This window comes from Periplaneta americana, chromosome 16 (assembly GCF_040183065.1).
Source record: "Periplaneta americana isolate PAMFEO1 chromosome 16, P.americana_PAMFEO1_priV1, whole genome shotgun sequence".
NCBI lineage: Eukaryota > Metazoa > Arthropoda > Insecta > Blattodea > Blattidae > Periplaneta > Periplaneta americana.
In genome coordinates, this window is record NC_091132.1 from 125,353,123 (window position 1) to 125,371,234 (window position 18,112).

At 36.8% G+C, this 18,112-nt stretch overlaps 1 protein-coding gene and 1 non-coding gene across 2 annotated transcripts in view; one reads left to right on the top strand and one right to left on the bottom strand.

Annotated features, from left to right (window-relative positions):
• LOC138691404 (opioid-binding protein/cell adhesion molecule homolog) overlaps positions 1 to 18,112 on the top strand; it is a 1,391,213-nt gene that overhangs the window by 1,147,359 nt on the left and 225,742 nt on the right. The gene's annotated exons all lie outside the window — the stretch shown is intronic.
• Positions 10,458 to 10,526, bottom strand: TRNAL-UAA (transfer RNA leucine (anticodon UAA)). Its single transcript has one exon. It is a non-coding gene; the product is annotated as a tRNA-Leu (tRNA).

Genomic DNA, 18,112 nt, shown 5'->3' on the forward strand with positions numbered 1-18,112 from the left:
GCGGTGCAGTGGGACGAGGACGACATGATGTGTCTCTAACTACTGAATTATTGTTCTGCACACGTTTTAACAAGTCGTTCTCATGCAATTTGCAACCTTACCCACCCTCTTCCTAATCCTTCCAGGGAAAACCCGTGTCAAGTCTGACATGAGCCGCAATAAAGTAGCCGACTTTTGAAAAGAAGGTGGAGTAAAGGAACACACTGGAAAGATGTTGAAAGATTAAAATAAATAGATTTTCAGGTTATTGCTTGACCTCTTTATTTTATACCTATACGGAAATGGGACTTTCCGACCAATTGGAAAGTATGGTTCTCGGCTGGAATAACCCTACCCTTCTGAATGATACAGGAATGTCATTTTTCAAACAACATTTTGTAAATGCCTATTGTTTGAGATTTTAGTAGGTACTTTGTTTCTTACTGGGAGCAGCAAAAATGCATGTGTCCCACATCTCCTCTTATTTTGTCCAAATCCAGTAAACCGAAACAGTGCTTGCAGTACTGTTGTGTCATTCATTTCACTCAGTTCTCTAGTTTTAGTACTTACAGTATAAAGTGCAAGTGAGTTTATCTACTGTTTTTAACTAACTAAAATGTCCCCTGTATCTTCAACCCTAACGACAAAAATAAAATCATAGATTGCTATGGACGAAGCTTTCACTACAGATGGAAAAATAGTAATGTGTCAAGTGTGCGGTAAAATAGTCGGGTGTTCTATGAAATCACGACTGGAGAGTCTTACCTATCCTATACCTGCCACATATTGATATTAAATATTTTCATGATTTTACATATTTTAGTACATATTCATCTTATTTTTCTTACATAAATATGTACGTATTTCACACAGTGATATTACATAAAAATCCGGTCCCTATTAATTATAGCCAACTACTTTTTTTCGTTTATATTAAAATATGACACAGTTTCGCTTGTTTTCTATATCCTATCCATCGCTCCCACATATTCCAAAACCCCGAGATTGGTTGATATGGCTGAAGTTTTCCACTGGCTACCTCGGTATCTAGCGAGACAGTTATTGCCATCAGTAATTGAATCACTTCGACGGCCCAGTTAAAAAGGGAAACAACCCAAAATTTAAATTACAAAAGAACTGAATTTTAAAGCTTCATGTTGCTATGTAAAGTCCAATTAACACATTTTAATATGAAACTTATATTAATTATGTATAAAACATCATTAACAGAATTTGGAGTAATTTCCACTATCTTTCGACCGGTCCCGTACAGCCGACAGAATCCATATACCATTCCTGCTTCGGCAAAATCCCCCAAGGACCCCCTGTCGGTCCGTCGCGGGTTCCTTAAAAGCCATTTGTAAGTAAGTAAGTAAGGCTTTCCGTGACTTCGAAGTGAGAAGTATACAGAAAAACAAAGTAATTCGAAGAAAATTGCCATATAGTATATTTATCTACTGATCTGTGAACTAAATGAGCCAAGCCTGGGTGTGTGGTAAATATACTAAAACATTTGACAAAACTATTCGTATCATAAAATGTGTGAAATATGACATTAACATGTAAAACATGAACGGCCACATTCATAGACATTCTTAGCGCGGGCTTCCGGTGGATGATCAGCTAACTAACGTTTTTCTTATTCATAAACCAGTGTTAGCGATACGATATGATATGATATGATATGATATGATATGATATGATATGATATGATATGATATGATATGATATGTGATGTGATGTGATGTGATGTAATGTGATGTGATGTGATGTGATGTGATATGATATATGATATGATATGATATGATATGATATGATATGATATGATATGATATGATATGATATGATATGATATGATATGATATGATATGATATGATATGATATGAATCCTGTACAAGTAATCAGTCGATAGCCGGGGATAGTTTAGTACGCTCGTAGCGCGGGCTTGCGAAATGTCTATGCATAGCACCCTAAGTGATCGATGAGAAAGGTCACATGTGTCGTTTTATAAACCACAAATTCCACGTGTTCTTGTTTGCGGTTAAACTCTGCTCTACGTTATCAAAATTCTCCAACCACTTGTACTCTTCCACTGGCACGATGTCACAAACGACATGTAAATCAACTAAAATTAATTCTTTAACAATTGTAATACGCAAGGTTGCCTCCTGCATGGAATAACAGTTATCTCGGTTTTAAATTTTGTTTCTTTGTTGAGGATATCAGAGTTGTTGTGGCAGCGTGAATCCTGTGCAGACAATTTAATGGTCTTGTTTCCTGTATAAAAGTAACGACCTCACACGAATACAGGATATGGTTCTGGCTTCATACTAAGCAGGAAAACATTGGCATTAATAAAAATTTGTCCTTGCTTTAGGATTGTACGCGAGTACATTTTGAAGTACAGATTCATAAGTTGAAGTAATGCTTATAAAGTAAAGATATATCTTATTATTCTTCAGTGTTGACGAATTATTGGTTTTAACTTCAGATCATCAATGTTTGTATTTATTTTACTGCGTCATACTTCAATTTATCTTAATTAATTTTAACTTCTTGCTCGCAAGTATTATAACCATGCCTGTTCCTCAAGCGTTAGTGTTCTGGTCTTCCATCGATTAGAACATGGTTCAATCTCCAGCAAGATTGTTGTGGAGAAAGCAGAAGTTTTCTCTCGCAGTCCTCACTTTTATTTCTGTCATTTTACCAGTACTCTTCACATTCCCCTCATTTCATCCATCACTAGGCTGGCGTGAAGTTTCTGGAGTTATACCGACTTGTGATGCTTATAATTAGGGGGTGGATGTTGATGAAAAGTCTTCTTATTTTTTACATTAGGACGATGCCTACTAATACAGAAATCCTTTCTATGTTAATATCAATTTAAAAAAGTAATTTTTATATTGCATATTTTGCATTTCTTCATATTTTTTAACTAATAGGTCATTTTTATATTTTTTCGGCATTTTTTGGTCATTTTAAATATTTTGAAGAACATTTAGATCAGGCATGTCAAAACCCTGCATATTGTGCAGTCGTCTCTGTGCGATGTTCACTTTCTATTTCCCTACCTGGAGAGAGTGAATCGCCTTGGAAGGGAACGCGACAGGGCTATACAGACCTGCAACAGCATATCAGCTTTTGTTTCAGTAATGCAGTTTCAGTACTGGTACTGATTTGGCTGTCTGTGAATGAGTTATGATAAATAAAGTGAGGAATTCACAGATAACGAACAAGGGAAATTATGAATCATATAACGTAATTGTTATAATGTTTTCCTCAGCCAACAATAATTATTGCAAAATGAAACGTTTTGATCAGCCAATGTCGAGGTAATAGTGTTGTGGCAGTTTAGATCAGATTAGTAAAATTAATCAGTACTCTCATGGCAAAACGAACTTGACATTGGCGTTGTTTTAGAGTCTATACTAACACAGCCATCAAAGATTATACGAATTACGACTTTCATTTCATAAGCTGGTAAGTGATGAGAATATAGTGAGGAATAAATGTAAGGCTCTTGAGGTTGTAAGGAGCGAAGAAAGCAACTATTTGCAAGGCGGAAAAATTTTCTGGAAAAATATATAATGACAAATTTTCCATCTCACGTCACTATAGTATGCTGATATACTTACATTAATAAATCTTTAAACCTGACATAAATATAATATCGTCGCTTCACAGCTTATGAACTACACTTTTAATTTCTTTCAGTAACGCTTCCAACTTGTCGATACTTGCTCTCAACGTTTTCTAAATAAACTATATGTGAATTTAAATTCTAAGCTTAATTTGTGTCATTTATTAATATTAATGTTAATTTATATTGACTTACAGCAAGCAAATTATTTCAGTGTAAAAACTTCATAATGTCCTACTGTATGTAATTAATTGGAAGTATATTTTCTTTAACATTTGTGTACCAAGGTCCCAATAAATAATAATGCTTTACGAACAATGAAATAATAGGGTCTATTATTTAAAATAATTAGTACCTACTACGTAACATGAAATACTGTGTTCGTTTTTTGTTGTTTAGAAATTACTGCAATATTCTTTTTCTTCAAATACTATATAAAGATCATTTTAATAAATTATGCTGTACAACCACTACATTGTCAAGTGTAACTGTGTAAGCCTAAAGTTTTTTGTATTGCAATTGTCAAATACAGACACTGATAATAACCGTGTTCTTTTCCTTCTGCTAAGTTGATTTATAACGTCCAAATACCTATATTTAATCCAACCCTAGAAGAGCAGAATAGATTATTGTACACCCCTCCTGCTAAGAACTGGTAAGAGCAACCCTTAAATGATGCAGTCCGCACAGATCGGCGATCCGCGCACATAACTGCACATTCAGAGTCTGATTTCTGACATGCCTGTTTTAGATCATTTGGAATGCATTTTACTTTCTTCTTTACCGATAAGTTTATTAAATCATTTTCTAACCAAATAGGTCGGTAGTAATTACCTACTGAATAAGTGAGTAACAGAGAAATTTGGGTTTTATAGTTTGGAACAGACTCTAAAGTCCATCCCTCATTCCACTGAAGCCTTCATTTCACACAACAGAAGTAATGCAAAATGCTTGACAGCAGCTTAGTTTAATTAAGGACTTTGACTGCTACTGTTTTTTGTCAGTACGAGAGTGTCTTTAGAATTTATGTTTGGAAGGGGAAAAACTTTCACCATGTCCTAGACAGGACGTTGTGTCCTCAACATGGTTCGGAAGGGATATCTACTGTAGTAGACAGTATTTTTAACACAATGATTGCAAAAATGTACCCTGCGCCTACAATTTTTGTCATTCACACTCTCTCATCTGGATGATAACAAAAGTGAAGCGCGGAAGGAGGAGGAGGAGGTGGAGAATGAAAGCAGTGATATGGACCACCCCTGATTGAAACACATTGTAAACCATCATTAAAATATATAGTTTTTCCTTAAAACCTTCATTTTGTTGCATATTCTTTTCTTATTTAGCCAAATTCCAGGACGTTGCCTCCTCTCTCAGAGATTTGCAGGGCAGTCATTGAAACGAGGTGACTATTTTTTAAGAATTTGTGGTGCGAGTACGGTAAATAATATTTAATGTCATTTTCTTTTAATTTCATGTCATTTTTCCGTTAGTTTAAGGGCATTTTAATGGTCATTTTAAGTACAATTTTAGGTTATCAACGTCCGCCCCCTGCTTATAATATTAGAAGAGTTGGGCTTCGGGCCCGGAGGCTTATCTGCTATTCTAAGGATGAAACCCTATCTATCAAGGCTGAGGGATAATGACCAGACTTTAGTGTCCGATTCACAGTTGTCACCCAGATCATCGTTCAGTTTTTGACAAAATTTAGGGTGCACAATGGGCCCAAGTTAGCCAAAGTGCAAGAATTCGTCTCGGGTCCGAAAATCCAAGCTGAGCCAAGTAATCCAACTATAGTGTTCATTAAGTGAACTAATCTTATACATCCGTTCAAGAAAACAGAGGGGGCTTGGAACTGAACGAGTTACGTCAACTGCTTCTTTATGTAGATGACGTGAATATATTAGAAGAAAATCCACAAACTATTTGGGAAAACACGGGAATTCTACTTGAAACAAGTAATGAGGTAGGTTTTGAAATAAATCCATAAAAAATAAAGTATACGATTGTCTCTCGTGACCAGAACATAGTACAAAATGGAATATAAAAATTGGAAATTTTTTCTTTGAAATAGGTGAAAAAAATCAAGTACTTTGAAGCAACAGTAACACATATAAATAAAACACGAGAGGAAAATAAACGCAGAATACATAACTTACTGGAAAAAAATGCAGTAAAGCCTTAAATCACATCTCACACTCAAGGTAAATAAACACAAAAAAGGAATTTGATCAAAGGAAACCAAGCGAGCTGTTTTCAGAGTTTTTTCAGAGAATACAGAATAAATGCTGTTCGCTAGAAGCTGCAATTTACCACTTTTTTGTATAGGTAGGTTTAAGCTAAGTGTCTAGACCGACTTACATCCTGAGAGTCGTCTATATCCCCTCCAACTTAACTTAAAAAATTTGAATAGCCTACATTACGAAAGGAATCCTGCACGAACTGGAAAATCCACGCTTTCCATCTGCCCCGGAGTGCGCTCGAGCTTGGGTTCGATTCCCTCTTGGGCTGATTACCTGGTTGAGTTTTCCCGAGGTTTTCCCCAACCGTAAAGCGAATTTCAGGTAATCTATGACGAATCATTGGCCTTATCTCGCCAAATACCATTTCGCATCATCAAATTCATCGACGCTAAATAATCCAGTAGTTGATATAGCGTCGTTAAATTACCAACTAAATAAAATGAAATAATGTTGGAAAAAAGCCTGTAGCTCATATAGAAGATCATACGGAAATTACTGCATGACTACCTCACGTGATAATGTGAAGACAGATCAAGAAGTGATATTGGTATTGTGACTTTCTTAAAATAATTATATTAAGGAAAATTCTAAACATTAGACTAAGTGTTCCTTTTATAAAGTTAAATATATAGCTGACAACTGAAGTAAATAATTTATAACAAACAGCTATTGAAAAAACATAAATTAGTTAAAAATAGCTAAATTTGAGATACTACTTTCAATATCGCAACTTTCTCTTAGTTCGTGGTTGAGGTCTGTTATGAAAAATACTCTTTATAATGCATTCCACTTAAATTTTTAATAAACTGAAAAGCGCACAAATGTGCATTGTTTCAACCTTAGCTAGTTTGCGTTTGCGTAGTCCACTTAAAACAGTGATTGCAAGTTTTGTTTGTATGTTTCTACTTTGCTCTACAAATACAGGGTGTTTCCGGGCTGGAGTTACAAACTTTCAGGGATAATGGGGAAGGGCACATGTATCAATTTGATATAAGTATAACCCTGGTCCGGATATGACTGAGTCGGAAGTTATAAGCAAAAATAGTTGTTTGGAAATGGAACTGTAATTTCACACCACGTGCCCTCCTTCCCTTAACCTTTGGAACAGTCGTGGAATGATGGTATGGCCCGGATGTCTCCTACGTGGATACTTGCCTCGATACAATCTGTGAGTTTGTCTACTGTTCCCATTGGCTCATCCGTATTCGAAAATCAGGTCTGCACATTCCGCTCTCGAGTACTTCTCCATTTCACTAGGATTGATCAACTGAACACTGCAACTTGTACACATACACTGCTGTCTACAGACGTACATATCAGGACCGACCATGTCCGTTACACATTACGCTACCTGCACTGCTTTAGTATAGTTTCCTGTCCCCTCCCCTCAGACAGCGCACTGAATGGGATACTGTAAGTAGACAACGTAAACAACGTCAGATGAATACAGTGTAAGATGTACAGATAAATACACATAAATAAGGTGTACAGAGGAATAAAATTATTTCATTTCCACAGAACTATTTTTGCTTGTAACTTTCGGCTCAATCATTTTCGGACCAGGGTTCCTTATCTCTAGGGACCGGATTTTTATGTAATTACATATTATATTCCTTTCAACGTATCTTCAAATTACCATTAACATATTAAAATTTGATACTACATATTTGAACATATATATACCCCACATTACATATTATGGCTTGGTATTACATAACTTGAAGCAGTAATTAGGAGAGGGAGAGACCGATTTATTAGCGAAATGATATCTCCATATTTTTGTTACATGTATTCGCGGGGATGTTCTGGCGACTTGGTTAGAATTAGTTTCACACGCAGATGTTTCGCATTCCTCTCGGCACCTGTCAGCATCGGACAGATTTATGGCCACCTTGGGCAGGGTTTTGCATAGACACTCTTTCAAGCGTAAAAGCCAAAGTTGGACTAGACCCGTGGGAAAGCTTCTGCAAGCTCGGGATTTTCCAAAGAACGGGGGTTCTCGAAATATCTACTAGCTAATTTGATGTCATGGGAAATCCAAAGTCTAAATTTAGAGATGACGTATTTAGCGCCCAATAAGAAGAGATCTTGGTCCAGCATATGAGGTCACTTTGGACCAATAGGGAATAGATTTTAGGCCGGTTAAATGATGTAGTTTTTAACCAATAGGATAGTTAGTTTTAGCGTAGGATAGGTTTTTATAAATAAGGGTGACGGGGAGCGGAAATGGATCACAACTTCTTATCGTGTCGGCGGCCCTACATACAGGGCACAATAACTACTTCGTTTTGTGTCGACAGGACTACGACTTCTTTTCGTGTCGACGGCACGACACACTGAGTTTTTTGGTGTCGGCGGCCCAACTTAATAGTCTTTCTTCCGGCGAAGACTCGATAGATAGAACGTTGTCATCGGTGAGACTACTCGTCAACGTTTAGGAGCTTCGATCATAGTGTACTGGGCAGAGTATTGAATTTATAGTATCGGATAGAGCTTATTCGGAGCTGCCATAGAGCCGATACAGAAGTGCGACCAACGATTGAATTATAAGTCAGCCGGAAATACATACTCTAGGGTTTACCAAGTGAATACGACAGTGAACTTATAGTTTTGGAGTTTACACTGCCTTTTAAATAAGTAGCCGGCTTGGTCTTATTCCCGACATCATCCTACACCACAACCGTACCTCGGCTACCCTGAGCGAATCTCACGCAACACCGAGACGCACCCACCCTCAAATGGCGCCCAACGTGGGGCCACAATAACCACCCACCCTCAAACTCTACATATTTAGGGGTTTTATTAATTTTTACTTCTCTGACAGGAAGAAAAAAAACTTCTGCTGGGGAAGTTTACAATTTGAAATACACAGATTTATAAAGTATTTTTACTTACCCAAGAAAGGATATATTTTGGGACGAAACATAATGTCCTTATTTCCAGGAAATAATAGAGGCACTCACTCCATACTGCCCACTGTAAATATGAGTGAGTGAGCAAAAGGCAACCTTTCTCATACAACTACCTTGTATTGTAAAAATTACTCACAAAGTAGCGCTGCCTTCATGCGGTGGAATGGGAAGAGGATGACATGATTTGTCTCACGTCTTAACAAGCCGTTCCCATGCAACTTGCAACCTTACCCACTTTCTTCCAAATTCTTCCAGGGAAAACCCGTATCTAGTCTGACATGAGACTTTCAGGTCATTGCTTGACCTTTTTATTTTAAATTTAGTAGACCTATACGGAAATGGGATTTTCCGAGCAATTAGAAAGTATGGTTCTCGGCTGGAATAATCCTACCCTTCTGAATGAGACAGGAATGCCACTTTTCAAACCACAGTTTGTAAATGCCTATTGTTTGACGTTTTAGTAGGTAGTTGTTTCTTACAGGGAGCAGCTAAAATGCATGTGTCCCACATCTTCCCTCATTTTGTCCTAATCCAGTAAAGCGAAACAGTACTTGCAGTACTGTTGTGTCATTCATTTCACTCAGTTCTCTAGTTTTAGTACTTACAGTATAAAGTGCAAGCGAGTTTATCTACTGCTTTTAACTAACTAAAATGGCCCCTGTATCTTCAACCCTAACGACAAAAATAAAATCATTATTTGCAATGGACGAAGCTTTCACTACAGATGTAAAGATAGTAATGTGTCAAGTGGCGGTAAAAAAGTCGGGTGCTCTATGAAATCACAACTAGAGAGTCCTATACCTGCCACATATTGATATTAAATATTTTCATGATTTTAAATGTATTGGTACATAATCAGGTTATTTTTCTTACATAAATATGTACATATTTCACACCTTGATATTACATAAAAATCCGGTCCCTACTTATCTCAAATTGATACATGTGCCCTTCGCCATCATCCCTGAAAGTTTGTAACACTAGCCCGGAAACACCCTGTATATTATAATGGAAATTAATTTCGTTATATTTGTCATTGTAAATATTGTATGAATCAACAGACATTAGATCCAATCTTCCAATATTTAGCTTCGTACACAGTACAATAGTGTGTTAGTTAAGATTTACTAGTTGTATTTATTCTCAGCAACCGACTACACGTTTGTTAGCAGAATGTATCAAATATTGACATACTAATTGTAAAGTAAATCTGTGCTTTAGCAGTTAAATCATGTCTCACATTGCAAACAGACAAGATGCAATTAATACTTACGTATGCAGAGAGCACACGTTGCTGACATACTACGGAGGGAAATGTGTTCGATATGGGTCAGATTCTCAACTATACGTATATTGTGAAAGTTCGCTTGCATTTCAGTCGATTCTGCAGTTTCTACTGCACCAATGTTATGTTACGCAGGGTGATTCATGAGGATTTACCGTCCTTTACGGAGCTTATTTCTGAAGACATTTTGAGCAAAAAATGCAATATAAACAAATGCCCTATTCTCAATATTTAGGCCTACAGAGTTACACTAATTTGAAGTTGTTTGTAAAATACGTTTTTTTCTAGAGTTTTAGGGTGAAAGAATACTACAAATAGAGAATCAACCATTCAGAAGTATCGTTTCTTTAATTGGCTAGTGTTCTGAATTTAAATAATATGTGAGGAGAAAAATTCGCTCCGGCGCCGGGGATCGAACCCGGGTCCTTTGTTTTACCAAGCGCTCTGACCACTGAGCTACGCCGAATTCAATCCACAGCACCGGACCGAACTTTCCTCCTTCGATGTTTCCCTTTGTGGCCTGACTCCACGTTAGGCATATTCGTTGACGTTTTATGTCCAAGTCAACTGACATTATACAAGGGGCGCACTCAACTGAGTGAGTGTTTGGCCGGGATTCCGCAGTTAAGTGCACAGTAATCTGTACAGAAATATGCACTGCTGGCTATTAGAATATTAAAAATTTTATTAATTTGTCCTACAGAATAATATGAGTAATATTGACAATTATTATTTGAGGAGGAAACTAAGGACACGGGTTCGATCTCCGTCGCCGGAACGAATTTTTCTCCTCAAATATTAATTGTCAATATTACAGAATGATATTATTCTGTAGGAAAAATCAATAAAATCTTTAATATTAGTTTTCTGAAGTTAAAAATGTGCTGTGAACTCCTTCGTTGCTTCGTACAGGTAGAAATCACACTACTTGCACCGACTTGATTCTTTGCAGTTCAATTTTGCATCCTAATTTACAGTCTTGGAGAGTTTACAACACATTTAAAAAAATGTCGCCGTCCTCTTTAGTCCACTTGGCCACACGCTTGTGAACGGCACTCGTCGCTCTACGTTACTGCATACGGCTATCTTTGATTTCCGTAGCGTTCGCGCTGGCTGCTGACTGCAAGCTGACCAAGATCACGCGTTCACAGCAATGCGTTCCAATAACGAAACGTAACCCTGTAAATATTGATATGATTCGGTTAAGAGAGAAGTTATATATGATATTCTTATTGAATTTGGTATTCCCAAGAAACTAGTTCGATTAATTAAAATGTGTCTCAGTGAAACATACAGCAGAGTCCGTATAGGTCAGTTTCTGTCAGATGCGTTTCCAATTCACTGTGGGCTAAAGCAAGGAGATGCTCTATCACCTTTACTTTTTAACTTTGCTCTAGAGTATGCCATTAGGAAAGTCCAGGATAACAGAGAGGGTTTGGAATTGAACGGGTTACATCAGCTGCTTGTCCATGCGGATGACGTGAATATATTAGGAGAAAATCCACAAACGATTATGGAAAACACTGGAATTTTACTTGACGCAAGTAAAGAGATTGGTTTGGAAGTAAATTCCGAAAAACTAAGTATATGATTATGTCTCGTGACCAGAATATTGTACGAAATGGAAATATAAAAATTGGAAATTTATCCATTGAAGAGGTGGAAAAATTCAAATACCTGGGAGCAACAGTAACAAATATAAATGATACTCGGGAGGAAATTAAACGCAGAATAAATATGGGAAATGCCTATTTTTATTCGGTTGAGAAGCTTTTATCATCCAGTCTGTTGTCAAAAAATCTGAAAGTTACAATTTATAAAACAGTTATATTACCGGTTGTTCTTTATGGTTGTGAAACTTAGACTCTCACTTTGAGAGAGGAACATAGGTTAAGGGTGTTTGAGAATAAGGTGCTTAGGAAAATATTTGGGGCTAAGAGGGATGAAGTTACAGGAGAATGGAGAAAGTTACACAACACAGAACTGTACGCATTGAATTCTTCACCAGACATAATTAGGAACATTAAATCCAGGCGTTTGAGATGGGCAGGGCATGTAGCACATATGGGCGAATCCACAAATGCATATAGAGTCTTAGTTGGGAGGCTGGAGGGGAAAAAGACCTTTGGGGAGGCCGAGACGTAGATGGGAGGATAATATTGAAATGGATTTGAGGGAGGTGGGATATGATGATAGAGGCTGCATTAATCTTGCTCGGGATAGGGACCTATGGCGGGCTTATGTGAGGGCGGCAATGAACCTTCGGGTTCCTTAAAAGCCAATAAGTAAGTAAGTAAGTAACTCCGTAAATATTGAGAATGGGACACATGTCTTCAGAAATAAGCTCCGTAAGTGGCTGTAAATCCTCGTGAATCACCCTGTATATTATAATCTTTAGGGACCGTTTTTGCCCCAAGGCGTACAGAAATAAGGTTAGTTGTTCGTAGACTATATTGACGTGACGTCATATTTGACGCATGCCATAGAATCTTGTTTGTGCTAAAGTTGATGTTCTAGTCATGCTTCAAAACTAGACCTCGGTGACTGTTTACAAAGCATTATAGTGATCAAGACTGATACTACGATGCTGCATCCTACAATTTAAATTATTTGTTCATTTATTTAATTCATTTATTTTTACTAGCAGAGTTAAGATCAAAAGGCCTTCTCTTCCACTCAACTAGAATAAAAAACACGTAGAAAATATAAATAACAGCTACACAGAAAAGAATGGAATATAATAATAATAATAATAATAATAATAATAATAATAATAATAATAATAATAAAGACAGCAAAATGTATATGCCTTTAGTTACAGGTAATTCGAGAGTTAAACAATTACGCTTTACAGTTCAATAAGACAATTCATATATTAAGAACTAAAATCATATTCCACAAAAGTTATATTTGAAGAAAGATCATATTCTAGACAGAAAGTAGTCTTTTTTGCAATCGACATTTCTAAGTAGTCAATGTCTGAAGTCCCTTTATACAGGTCTGAAACTCATAAGTGATACCAATAGGGCACCACTTATGAGACAATTAGGCCAGGATATAAATGGGGTAGGGTGGCCAGTTCCTTTCCTTCTCCATTGCATACATCGTTGATTAGCTACATATTACACTAATCAGGCTTCAGATATACACAAACAATAATTGTTCTCCTGTGACACATATCGTCAAGTGAGACGTACTGCCTGATAATAGAGATGAGTCGAGTAACCTCGCTCATGTAACAGAGTAATACAGGGACATCATTTTATTTTTAAGTTACTAACATTTTTAATATTAACTTGGCTATACCTCTGGATCAACGTCGTTTTCTACCCCCTTCCACGACTGGAGTTCGATGATACTGGCGTAATATACAAACAAATCACTTTACTAGGTACAGGAGGGAAGAAAAGTAGTTCATCCATTTTCGTAAACTAGGAAATATTGCGCTTTTGAGTTTGATCATTTTCATTATGTTTTTGTTTAATCAAAATACAGTACAATATTAACGAGAGTGTTTTTACTCACGAACTGAGCTGTCCATGTTGACGTATTCATTATGCAGTGTATATTATACTGTCTACAGCACATTAGCGTACAATATAGAGAATTAAGTTAAATTGAAAAATAATCATAATATGGATATTTAAACACATTTTTGAAAATGGTGGCCGTTCATTTCGATACAGGCTTCAGTTCTTTTGTACATATTATCGCACTATAGACTATTGTACCTAATTCCAATTACCAGTTTCGTCCTTCATACTAGTAACTCATGTTCAAATAATTCTGTACCTATTCTATAAAAGAGTACCTTACGTACTGTAAATTCAATCTTCATTTCTGCCCGATCCGAAAAGATAAAATTACTCAGACATACTATTTACCGTCCGTCCAAGCGGTTATGTCGTAGGGTCATAGGGAGAGAGAAAATCACGTGCAAGTTAATTACTTAACGAGACTCTTTTATTTAAGTTATTTTAAACAGTTGTATAATATTACGTGGACGTCCAATTTCTAACAGAAATTAATGTTGTCAGAAAAGAGCTAAGACAGCCCAGCCACTAGCTAGCGAATAAAAGCTGATGAGGGAAACCGGGATACGACGTAGGCAAATGGACGACAGTACCTGTGCGAAAATGATTCGATATTGAAAGCTCTTTCGTCACTGGAAAACGCGAACATATTTTTGGAACGTACTGTTTACTGTGACCATAAGGTTACTTTGGCTGTATATGCGGTCTTGGTTCTGTGTGGAAGACGGTTGAACTTCATTAGTAGAAGGAGTGGGAGTGAAGTACATTCAAAAACTGAGGTACAACAAAAATTGAAGTAAAAATAAAATGATGTCCCTGTATATGCACAGCCTTCCATGGAATTGAGTAACTGAATCACCTCACCTTGTAATACCGAGATCGAGGAAATAAATTAGCTCTTTTACTGCGTCCCCTTGATGCGTGACTATGTGCATGCTCCACTTTTCTTCCATTCAAGATACCGACTGCACCACCCAGGCCGACAGCAGATAACATTCACTCACAACATAAACATCGTCTGACGCTTACATTGTAAACTGACGGTCTGTAGTTATTTGTGTATGCTACATAATTTCGTATTATAATACAATGTTGTTCTTATTTTAAAAGAACGGGTAGATGAAATAAGAAAAGGCGCAATGAAACATGTAATAACTGTAGTGTTCTTATCACTATTGGTGATGTCGGAAGAATTAGTGGGGTAAAAATTGAAAGGATCAGCCAAAACAGAATTTATCTACAGGGACATCATTTTATTTTGACTTAAATTTTTATTGTAACTAAGTTTTTGAATGTATTTCACTCCCACCCCTTCTAGTAGCAAACGTCCACACACAACCAAAGCCGCAGTACTGTATTTATTTACGGCAGCGATGGGCGTGTGAGTGCATTTGCCCTCCGTGCGCAGGGGAATTCCGAGTGCGAGCGCTGCAGCACGCTGTAGTGTGCCAGCAGCTACAACAGATCTTACAGCTTTGAAATGAGCTACATTTAGGACTTCAGGGAAAAGAAATTCTTAATACACAATTTGCAGATAGAATTGCAGCTTTTAAGGAGAAATGGCTGTTACGGATACGTCAAATGCAAAAGGGCGAAATATATCATTTCCCATCCTCATCTAAGGGCATAGAATTTTGAACAATGAAAATTTCGAAATGTACGCATGTATTCCAGCCGGTCTATTAGAGGAATTTACATCAAGGTTCCACGATTTAGATTACCTGGAAATGGATTTGCGTATTTTTGCTACATGTTCCGATTCCAACTGATTATTGATAAAACGTCCCCCTTGATTATAGTGTGAATTGATTGACCTGCGATGTGATCGACAGATGCGAGCGAAATATGATTCAAGGTCGAGTCTTATGCAGTTTTATGACGGATTCCCAAGAGGACGCTTTCCCAATCTGCATAAGTTGTGTGAGAAAGTTTTGTGTTTATTTGGTTCCACTTATAAACGTGAACAGTTATTTTCTATTACGAAAGAAAGAAATCTCAAACGAGAAATGATGGGCTTTGAACGGCAGTTCTTCGCATAGTTTGTAATAATACAGTTTCTCCAAATCTTGAGAAATTGAGTAATATGAATTAATGTGCAACAGACATGTTTTGTTTTGTGTTTAAGGAAGTGTTTCATTACTTTGTGTTCTTATTGAGTTTGGTAGAATAATATTTTCTTTTGAAACATACAGTACGTACCGCAACTTGAATAAACCGGTTTTCGTGCACTCTATAAGCACACTTCTCTCGTAGTACACCGTGCAAGCACACAGTGCATAATTCTGCCCAATCCTGATTTACGGTCATGATAAACAACACTGATTGAGTGAGTATAGTATGTTCCAAAACTAAGATCGCATTTTCAGTGAAGAAACAGCATTCATTATTGAATCATATTTTCGAGCGGTACTGTGTGAACGTTTAGTTACGTCGCATCCCGGTTTCACCCACCCGTTTCTGCTGGCTCCTCTGTAAAGGCTATTGTTGTAGCTGAGCTGTCTTAGCTCTTTTCTGAAAACATTTGCTGTTAGGAATTGGACTTCTACGTAATATTATACAACTAGTTCAAAAGGTCTCGTTAAGTAAATAATTGTCACGTGATTTTCCCCCTTTCTAAGACCCTCCTACATAACCACATGGACGGACAGTAGGTAGCATACCTGAGTAAATTTATCTATGCGCATCGGGCAGAAGTGAAGATTGAATTGACAGTACGCGAGGTACACTGTTATAGAGTAGGTATAGAATTGTTTCAACAGGCGCAGGATTATGGCTCCCCCTTGTCGCCTGATTTGAGTGCTTTGCATTATTTCTTTTGGATTACTGTGAAACAGTTGTGTTTGTTGAACATTCTACAACAATAGAAGAATTAAATAAGAAACCATACATTCAATTTCAGAAGATATGCTTGTGAAAACGTTTTTGATAATATTCACAAAAGAACTGAAGCCTGTATGGAAATGAGCGACAATCATTTTCAATAATTTATGTAAATATCTATATTTTGATTATTTTTAAAGTTCAAATTCACTGTAAATATTGTACGCTAATGTGCTGTAGAGAGTATACTATACATTGCATAATAAATGCGTGCGATTGGATAGTTCAGTTAGTGAGTAAAACACTTATTGTTAATACTGTACTGTATTTTAATTAAATAAAAACCCAACGGAAATGATCAAACTCAGAACTGTAACATTTCCTAGTTTACGTAAATGTAATGTTCTTCCCTCCTATACCTAGTAAAGTTATTTGTATTGTATTTTACACTAGTGTTGTCAAATTTCGGTTGTGGAAGGAGGGAGCAAACAGTGTTTCTGTTTCTCAATCTTTAATCCAAAGGTATAGTCAGGTTAATATCGGAAATGTTGGTAAAAACAAAATGATGTCCCTGTACAATTGGATATCAAGCTGCTGGTGCAGTAATTATTCGTCGATCAATTAAGCCAGTAGTGTCAGAGTTGTAAGCTCCGAAACCGGTTGTGGTGCTAGAGACGTCCAGTCGGAGCGTGAACTTGCTTATGTCTGTGGAAGCACCGGAGCTCGCAGCGAGTTATAGTGGAGCGCTCCGCTCCGTTTAGGCTGTGTCTGACAACGCAGAATTAAGCCATTAATTAATTAATTAATTAATTAATTCATTCATTCATTCATTCATGGTGTTCTGCCCAAGACTAGGTCTTTCACTGCAATCTCACCTTTCTCCAATCTTTCCTATTTCCTGCTTTCCTCTTTGTATCCTCATATAAACTAAGTCATGGCTAGTTAATAGTACATTATGCAACGAGCCTATAATGATAGTAATTAAGACGCGAGTATGTTTATGAAACGAGCGCAAGCGAGTTTTATAATTTTCATATGAGCGTCTTAATTACCATCATAGTCAAGTTTCATACGACTTTTTATGCCCGACCATATTTCTAACTTGAAATTATTCATAAGTATTCATGTTATTCTTATCTGACTGAGGAGCGAATCTGACCTTGTGCAATACCTCGTAAATAATTGTGAGATGTGCGCAGACGCGAAAGTATTGATTTTTTCCGAGAAACAAATGTCGACATTGACCTTGATATAATCTAGAGAGTAAAATAAACATTAATCTTGATATAAGCTTGAAATTGAATTAGACATTGAAAAACGAGATGACAAATTGAATTTATTTGAATATTATTTACAATTAACGCTAATTATTATAGTAACAGAACTGACTTTATTTCAAATATAGGTGATTTATTGTGTAATTGGTGAAATGAATTTGCGGGAATGTGCTTTGTGAAAGGCTGGAATATGACGGTGAATTTATGTTAATTTGTGTTTTTTTTTCGACCGAGTTTAATATTGTATTTGAGATTTCAGTTTTATTTTGGATCGATTCTTCAACATAACCTTCTGCGACAGTATTGGATTTCCAGCCTCCGTGATGTTTCAATGTTGTGATGTCGCCGCCAGCGTCTACTAAAATTGTCACAGAACTCCTACAAAAACAGATTGCATATCCGAGAATAATCGATAATTGTGC